The 9,526-nt window shown below is 40.7% G+C and overlaps 1 pseudogene across 1 annotated transcript in view; it reads left to right on the top strand.

Moving 5' to 3' along the window:
- Positions 1-38: 38 nt before the first annotated feature.
- Positions 39-9,526, top strand: part of LOC308163919 (testis-expressed protein 11-like) — a 19,727-nt pseudogene continuing 10,239 nt past the window's right edge. Inside the window, exons 1-5 of the transcript in view lie at positions 39-84; positions 7,859-7,965; positions 8,910-8,994; positions 9,345-9,424; positions 9,522-9,526. The exon at positions 9,522-9,526 is cut by the window's right edge and continues 76 nt beyond it. The product of the transcript in view is annotated as a testis-expressed protein 11-like (transcript). The remainder of the gene's footprint in view (positions 85-7,858; positions 7,966-8,909; positions 8,995-9,344; positions 9,425-9,521) is intronic.

The following is a 9,526-nucleotide window of genomic DNA, read 5'->3' as shown; positions in this document are numbered from 1 at the left end:
TTATTTATATTTTACCCACTGTGCCTGTACACTGGGAAATGAACATCCTGACAGGTTACCTCACCTGTCTACAGGTTACCACAGGTAACCTCACCTGTCTACAGGTTACCACAGGTTACCTCACCTGTCTACAGGTTACCACAGGAGGCCACACAGGTGTTAGCTTGTTAACTAGCTAGCTTTATAAGAAGCTTGTTTGTTTTTGTTAGCTGACTTAGCGTGGTTTTGTTTGTTGTGTTGTTCACAAGTTATTGTGTGTGTCTGTGTGTGTGTGTGTGTGTGTGTTTACTACACTAGCCAAACAAGTGTTAGCTTATTAGCTAGCAGAGCTGCCAAGTCTCACGCAATCACCGTGAGACTCACGCATTTCAACCAGTTCTCACGCTCTCACGCCGCATCTCTATTTCTCACGGCGAGAAATAACAATTTGTTTTACGGGACTTGAGTTTCGTGGCATCTTTCTGCACGCGCGTTAACTTGAGTCTGCAATCGAAGCGGCAGGCGAGCGCTGATGGAAGAACCTGTGTTCACGCGAGCTGTAAGAACGTAGCAAGCAGTGTTGCCAGATTGGGCTACTTTTGGTCACACTGGACGGGTGGATTCGGCAGCTTTTAGACTGGTTGGGCTGGACATTGTCAATTCCATCTGGCAACCGTGGTAGCAAAATACGTGCATACATTACAACATTGTATCTGGTAGCCTACTGGACTGGGTTGCACCAATTTGGCGTAAGTCATTACTAAATGCAGGCATGCAGTAGTTACTAAGCCCCTAGTTGTTACTAGCTAGTTTCAAACTAGTTGTTTACTAATTTCGGTTGCACCACGCCAATCTTTTGCCAATCTTAGCTAGTAAATACTCAGTTTTGGTAACAGTTTTTTGTTTCTCTACTGTAACATAACCAGGTACATTAATAATAATTGTTAAAGGAGCATAGTCTACTACTTGCTACTGAGATGCTAACCCGACGGATTGTCCGGTTGACGCGCCGTGCGTCCTAAATTTGATGTGTTGCTGTTGGTTATATAAGATCCGTAGTCGTTGGTTTGCTGCATAATAAACATTTATTGTGTTACTATGTGCCATCAATGGCTTAATCACTGGTACAAACAATAACAAACTTAGCGCCCTTGCGGTCAAACCTATTTGCCCTTCCGGGGTCAACACCTGACGACAACAACAACAAATGTGCTACCTGATATACACCTGCCACATACAGCTGCGCGACATTAGCCTGCGTACTGCGTAGCCTGCCCTGCCCTGAAGAAGAAGTGATCTCAATCAGTGCCTGACTTGCAAAATTGTAAGGATGGATATCCCAAAGTTTTTTTCAACAAAACAAGCGCCAAGAACTGTTGCAGCAGCAGTATCAGCAGCTGACAACAATGACATCACCAGCAGTGATGACATAGATGATGTTTCAGGTTTGTGAATCTTATTAGAAAGGTGACTGACTCACTGACACTACTTTTCCGGTTTGCTAATGCTAGCTGGCTATCATAACATAACGTTATGTTATAATGAAAATGAAACATAGCAAGGTACTGTTACGGTACATGGTAAGAAATCAAACAAACATGGTAAGAAATCAAACAAAGGATAATACTCCACTAAAGTGAATAACAGGCTGATAGTCTTTGATATCTGCACTCTGGTTGACTGAGTAACAAGTGAAAAAGAATGAATGAATGAATGAATGAATGGTCTTTATTGTCATTTATATAGTACAGGTACCAAACAACGAAATTTGGGAGGGGGGGCTCCCCTGGTGCTAGGAAAAAAAACTAAAAACAAGAAGGGAAAAGAGCTGGTTTACATAAATAAAGGCTATGTACACTATCCACTATACTATACTATACAAATAAAACACTGTGCTGTACTCTATGCTATGCTATACCTATTCTAACATTTCCTATCTCTGAACCTTATGTACCCGAGGGTTGTCATATTGCACATAGTGTTATTTCACATTCATTTAAAGTGTCGCAGTTTGCAGGTTTGAAATGTTCACAGTTGTGTTTCAGTATTTCACTTGATTTCAATCTAGTAACGTTAATGTTACAGCTAGTAAACATGGAGTAACCACATTAAGTATGCCCTTATGGTAGTATGTATGTATACAGAACATGACTCAAATCTATCCTAAGATGTAATGCTAACTAACTAAGTTTGTTTAATGTCCCAGGGGGGATTTGATTTCACAGTACTATACACAGGCCAACAATACATGTAATATATCGTCATATAACACAGGACAAGACTCTAAATACAATATAAGTGGTGAGCACAGAGTCTGCCCTGATATACATACTGTAACATAACTAGCCTCAGCCCATCAATTATGTAATTCTATTCAAATATAAATGATGGTGACTGACGTGTGTGTGTGTGTGTGTGTTTACTGTCGATTTTGTAATACAGGTCAGCTGCTATCCAATGGCGCGTTCTGGCCTGCAGGGGGAGCTACGTGTGCTGACCTCCCTCTGTGCCCAGAACCACCACAATTAGTTTGCTTCATTAAAGGGTGTGAATGTATATGTGTTCTCCAGTGCCTTTTGTCCGCTTTAAGGTGGTGGTAAGTTGAAGGTTGAAGGCACATTATATTCTCCCTCTGGGCTAAGCCCCGGATCTCCTACAATCCTAAATCCGCCCCTGATTTAAACCCAGTACAGCCTAATGTTAGACCTTATCTTGTCTGGGGCCACGTCACAGGTGGAGGTAACATAAACAATCATTGTCATATCTGATAGAAGGTATCGCTACAAACACTTAGAATAAATATTTGCTGATTTTATTTATAACCTTGGAGACAGGATATGGAGCTTTTTATATCAATGTAAATAACCCCTCCGTGAGCCCTCTGTCCCTTAGCAGCGCCCCGTGTTGTGTGGATGTGCTGCAGACTGTTTTCCTTAATCGCTGCAACAAATGTGTTTGGCAGCTCTCTGTGGCAGGTACTGTACTGGGCCCTGGACAGTCTGGACGGATTGTATGGCAGCTGCTGGACTGAAGGAATCAGGTGTGGTGCTGAGGCACAGACATGTACATTTCAAGCCTGCAAACTGTGACACTTTAAATGACGTGAAAAAATACTGTTGTGCAATATGACAACCCTAGTCGACTATCTGTACAGTATAGTACAGTGGATTGTGTACATAGCCTTTATTTATGTAAACCAGCTCATTCCCTTCTTGTGATTTTTTTAAGTTTTTTTTTTTTCCCTTTCCTAACACCAGGGGAGCCACCCCTCCTAAATTTCGTTGTTTGGTACCTGTACTGTAGCAATGACAATAAAGTCCATTCATTCATTCATAAATAAGAACATCCTGCCTCACCTTTCCGCCCGTATCAGAACTCAGGACCCAACAATTTGAGGGCTTGAACGTCAGCGGATCCAAAAATGGGCTGTGTTCCATCATGGTCAATTAACTGATAGGTGAGGAGGCCCACCGCGGCCCATTCTGGTCTGTGAAGAACAGCACTCTTCCTTCCCCTGCAGTGGGAACATGGTGATATGGTACATGAGAACATGGGAAACAATTGATAAAGGTGGAGTTGTGGGAGGCATGCCATTATCAGTGTCAGTGTGCGTTTCTGCGCTCATTTACACGATGATGACTTGAACCAGTCATTTTGTAGAATGTGCTGTAACAGTCCACACCAGCTAGATCTATGGGAGGAATTTATCCTGAACATGGCACTATGGAACAGTAAATGGCAAAATGTTGCCATAAAAGAAATAATATAGAGGCTACATGAGAAACAGAGGGCTATTCCGTTTACGGTTATTCAACCCTAGGATCATTCATCAAATTCATCAAATCTATTATTCAAAGTATTTCATTATGACTTTTTATGGCTTAATTGTCTAAAAAAGAAATTACAGTTACAATTACAGTACCCTGCGTAAGTAATGGGACAGTAAAGCATTTTTTGGAGGGGGGATTTGAAATCAAACAATTGTTATGTGGTGAAAGTAGATTATCAGCTTTTATCTGATGGTATTTGTGTATATATTGTTTCCACCAATCAGAAATTACAAAAATGTCTATGCATAATCCCATTATTTCAAGGTACCCAAAAGTGATGGGGCAATTAGCTTGACAGGTGATTCTGGTTCATTAGGTGTGTTCCGTCTAATTGTGCAGTCATAAGAGAGCTCTCAATGGCTGCGTTCGTAAATTCGCTCTGAGAGCGCCAAAGTGTACACTGGGTTCAACGTCATAAAGGGACCACGTAATTTGTTTGGAGAAGAGGCATTCCATGAGTGGTAATCAGATTTCCAGAGCGTATTTACAAACGCAGCAAATGTCTTGTATTGATTCTAGGCTTTGCCTTTGGAGTCGGCTATTGGTGTCTGTCAACATGAAGGCCAAAAAGACATACGTGATATTCAGGGAAGCCATTATGAGGCAGACATATCAGAAACCTAGCCAAAACCTTAAACATAGAAACAACAACAGTTTGATTAAAAGGAAAGAAAGCACTGGTGAGATCAGAAATGGCAAACCCCCTGGTAAGCCAATGAAAAGACTACTGTGGAAGACCAAATAATTATTCACAATGGCCAGGTCATGGTTTTCTAAAAAGTATCTAAATGAGGCTGCAAAGTTATGGGAAAAGGTCTAAAAGGTCTGAAAGTGGAAAGATGAAACAAAGATGTACTAGAGTGATGGCAAGAGTAAGTGTGAAGGAAAAAAGGAACTGCCACAGCATACCACCTCATCTGTCAAATATGGTGGAGACACATTTTTCCTCATGTACAGTACATCCTCTTCCTCTAATATTGAACAGAGGAAAGTTTTGCAGTGTTGCAATAAGGAATTCCACAGAAATGATCTCAACTGATGCAAGGGCTTTTAGTTCTGTTAAGGGAAGGAATATTGTAAAAAGAAGCAATAATTACTGTCTTTTCTGCGCAGAATAAATATTGGGACACATCTCACTGTGAAGAAAACGGGGAGAGAGGAAGAGGCTCTATACATAACTGACTTTGTGGAACACTGAAAAACAAATGTCTTTCAAAATTGTATCCATGTACAGTAAGAAACCAGGCAAGTAGCCTATATTTGTGTGGTCATATGCCGTGCCCCATTCCACCTAATGTGACCCTCTCAGTGCTGTACTGTATGATATGTTAATTTGTATGATCAGTCCTCAGAGCTGGGCACATTCCCCTTGGGCCAGGAGGACAGCTAGATAAGACTCCAGCTGGAACAATTGCTGGAAGCTGAGAGCTGAAAGGAGTAGGTTTTAAGACGTTTTATTTTAGAATCTGGTGTTCAAAACACAATACGAGGCGCTGACCCACTCTATACAAGCAGCTTGCGGTCTTTCCTCTGGTTCAACAATAAGGTCTTAGTAAAAGGAACAGTACTATAGCAACAAAGACTTTCTTCAAGGAGGAGGCCCTGCCCTGACCGGTGACCAAGGGACCATGGTGGATATGGAGTGTAAACGATATGTCTCTTTCAAAAGCCCCTTTCTCACACAGTGGCACTGAGGTTCTGGGAAGTCTATTGATGTATGCAGGAGTTTACTTACATATTATCCAAGAAGGATCATGTTCAGTGGTTTGTTTTTGATTGCTGCTCATAACAATTGTCCTAAATGTAGGGTTATGGTTAAGGCTAGGGTTAAGGTTAATGTTAAGGGTAAGGTGTGTATGGGAATTGGTTATTGACAATAACAAACTATTCATCCCCAAGGCCCCAGGTTTAAAATACACCATCTTGTGGCCGCATGTTCATATTGCACCAAAGGTTATCATTGGAAATAGGAGAGAATCATTTTTATTTATTTTTTTACAAAATCAGTACAGATCTCTAGAAACAGCAATCGCATTTCTTCACTTAAATTGAAAGCTAGCTCTCAAATGTTACTGACATGTTTCTACATATTTCTACATAATTTGAACAAGACCTATGGCACCTCTAGGGTCATCTAGAGGCCTAATTTGTTTATTCTTTATTTATTCATTCATCCTGTATACTTATGGGAAAAAAGTACAAAGACTTGCTATGTCCTTTATGAGATACTCTACTTAAAGTCCTATTAAAACTAGCCAACTTTAGGCAGCTAGATTGCAACTCAAGAGATCAACTATTATCTGGTATTGTTCATATTTCATTAAACAGATCCTGACAGTGGCGGCTGGTAATGATACTGAGTGGGGGGGCTAATAAATCCATTAGGCCTAGGGTCTATACCAGGGGTGGGCAATTCATTTTCACAATGGGCCACATGAGAAACCGGGACTATTGTGGAGGGCCGGACCAGTAGGCTGAACTTAATTCTGCTCAATATTACTTTTATCACTTTATAAAAAGCAGTAAATTATATGGTTTTGACTAGCTTCTACTGGTAAGAATACATGTTACGATAAGGCTATGAAAATGTGGAGTAGGTCAAATATAGAAGAGCAAGAGGACTCATTTAAACACAGGGAAGTAAATGCAGCTATAGTTTTGACCTTTTGCAACATCAGTTTGTGCCTATTATTTATTAACATTACATACATACAACATTACGAGTCACAGTGTAGTATTTCTACCTTCTGAAATGATGGCTAAGACTGGTGATATCAAGCGAAAGGTTCTTTATATACAAATCTGCTGACATACACTTTCTTTTTCAATAAAACAAGCTATTAGATATTCACTTTCAATTCAATGTACAATTCACATTTCTCAAAAACAACAAACTGTCAACTTATATGACGTCTTTCTACAAGACATTCTGGAACCTGCAGACTTTTATTCTGAAACTTTTTCCCCCCGGACTTTTATTCTGAAACTTTAGTTTTTTTCTTCTCATATTTATTGTAAAAGATAGGGGGGCTTAGCCCTGCTAGCCCATTGATACCAGCCATCCCTGGATCCTGATTTTCATGAAATCAGAAATAGTAAAGCAAACATTCCGTATGAAATCTCTTGGAAGCTACAATTTTCAAAAAGTGGGTGGGACATGGCAGGCAGGGTTGCCAGATGGGGCGGGCTACAGCCGAATGGGATACTGTTGATCACACTGGGCCGGGAAATAAGCTTTTGGGCGGGTTGCGCTGGATAAATAGCATTTAGGCGGTATCAATAATGTCAGTGCCTGACAGTTACAAAAACACACACCCTAGTAGCTACATACAATGTTTTTGTTTTTATTTTATTTTATTTTTTTACAAACATCATTGGCTACAGACATACAGTTTAGTGGCAGGAGATGGGCACCTGCCCAATAGTAATTAAACAAATAATAAATAAATAAAATTCTGACAAGAAATGGTGGATTTAGCGGTTTTTAGACTGTAGTTAGGATGGAAAGTGTCAATCCCATCTGGCAACCCTGCACTCACGTCACCTTCGCCTTTCACCACAGACTTGCTAGCTTTGTAGCTCCGTTTCTATTTTTTTAAAAGATGGAGAGCATTGTATCAAACGTGAAATGTGAGTTGCTTAACTATTTATACTCAATATTTTCTTCTCAATAAGCTCAATTAATTTAACCAGATATCAACGAAAGAGTAAGCTAGCCGTGGCTAACTAACGACACCGGCTACTGTAGCTAGCTGACGTACCGTGTTAGCCTGCTGTGCTAGCACTGACCACTGGGCTCCTCATTGTTGACTCGCCAGTAAAGTGTCAAGTTTAACACATATTTAGTGTATTTATAAGCCATGCCTTCCTTCGAAATCAGCTAGTAAGTAATTATTTAGAGGCACAGCAATGTGCTCTGCCTTAAATCAACCACGTCCTGTGGCGACCACCATTATTCTGTCCATCATTTCTAACGGAATGTGTCTGTTGTCATTGTTTCTCTGTTATAATGGTTTCTCATGATCGCTCTTCTGTTTGTGTTATTAAAGGTCTCACAGAGCACCTGCTGCACAAACAGCAAGCTAACACAGATGAAGTCATTGAGAAGCTGTATTGTGAAACGGCAGTGTTCTTCCCAGAACCACTGGATCCTCAGGTACGTGTATTGGTGTATATTAGAATTAATTAATTTGGTTAAACCATATAAAGGTGCCCATATGTGACTGTTGTGCATGCCTGATTGTATAACTGGAGGTCAGTCATTTCAGTGAATAGGATGAATTTCGCCCCTCCAATAAGTGAAGTAGACTAATTCTAAATGTGCATTAATCTGGCTTTAGACCTGGACATAGCACAGTCTCAGGTGTTAGATGGTGAACTCAGAAAGAAAATGTGTTGAACTGAAATTGGTGCTGAATGACTAATTGCTGAAAAAAACAAGAATAATTTGAAACCGCTTTTAGTTTTGGTGAACCTCACTGGTACACCTCATTACACCTCACTGGTACACCTCACTGGTACACCTCACTGGTACACCTCACTGGTACACCTCACTGGTACACCTCACTGGTACACCTCACTGGTACACCTCATTACACCTCACTGGTACACCTCATTACACCTCACTGGTACACCTCACTGGTACACCTCATTACACCTCACTGGTACACCTCACTGGTACACCTTACTGGTACACCTCATTACACCTCACTGGTACACCTCACTGGTACACCTCATTACACCTCACTGGTACACCTCATTACACCTCACTGGTACACCTCATTACACCTCACTGGTACACCTCACTGGTACACCTCACTGGTACACCTCACTGGTACACCTCACTGGTACCCCTCACCAGTACACCTCATCGGTACACCTCACCGGTACAACTCACTGCTCAAATGTTGATGTTGAATGTTGAATATGTTTCTTTGTTGAAATCTGTGATTGTTTTTCCTGATTGTGTTTTAAAATGTTTTGAAAATGTTTTATTAAAATGTTTGTAACTGTTGTAAATAATGTGCATTCAGGGCTCCCTCGTAAAAGAGTCCTTGGTTTCAATGGAAAATAAAGGTTACAAAATTAAATTGTTTTCAGCTTGAAGAGAGCGCCATCCAGCTGTGGAATTGGGCAGTTACCAAACGTGTGGGTACAGCCATAAATGAAGAGCAGAAAGCAAAAGGTAACAATGACGATGGCCACTCCATGTATCTGCAAGATGTAGCATCTGGAAGTCTTACAGATGATCTGGATTTAGCCACTAAGACATGTTATTATTACTTATTCGTTTTACCCATCTGAACAAGCATGTGCGAATTAAACTACTGGAATGGAATGGAATGGACTTTATTTGTCATTGCTACATTACATGTAACACGCTCACATAAATCATACTAAATAATTATGAGCAGATCGCATAATGCAATTTTTACAATTATTATTAATATGGTTAATTACAGTCAATCACGTGATCCGTGCCATCCAATCACAGCTATTCTCCCTCTATCTGTCTTGCTCCCTCTATCTTGTCAGTGCGTCATGTAGCGTGCCGACTCCTGTACTCCTGTGAACCAGAGAATCCAACAGAGGGCAGTATTCGCAAACAGATCCTGGTTAGTGGAACATCTCACGACCATGAACTCAATCACTGCAGAGCCATTGGCTGTGATGATTACTCTCAAATACTGACATTTTCACCTTTCCTTCCAGATGGC

This window comes from Nansenia antarctica (assembly GCF_963989245.1).
Source record: "Nansenia antarctica genome assembly, chromosome: 8".
Taxonomy (NCBI): Eukaryota; Metazoa; Chordata; class Actinopteri; order Argentiniformes; family Microstomatidae; genus Nansenia; species Nansenia antarctica.
The sequence above is the reverse complement of the archived record's forward strand: the minus strand, read 5'-3'. Positions and strand labels throughout refer to the sequence as shown.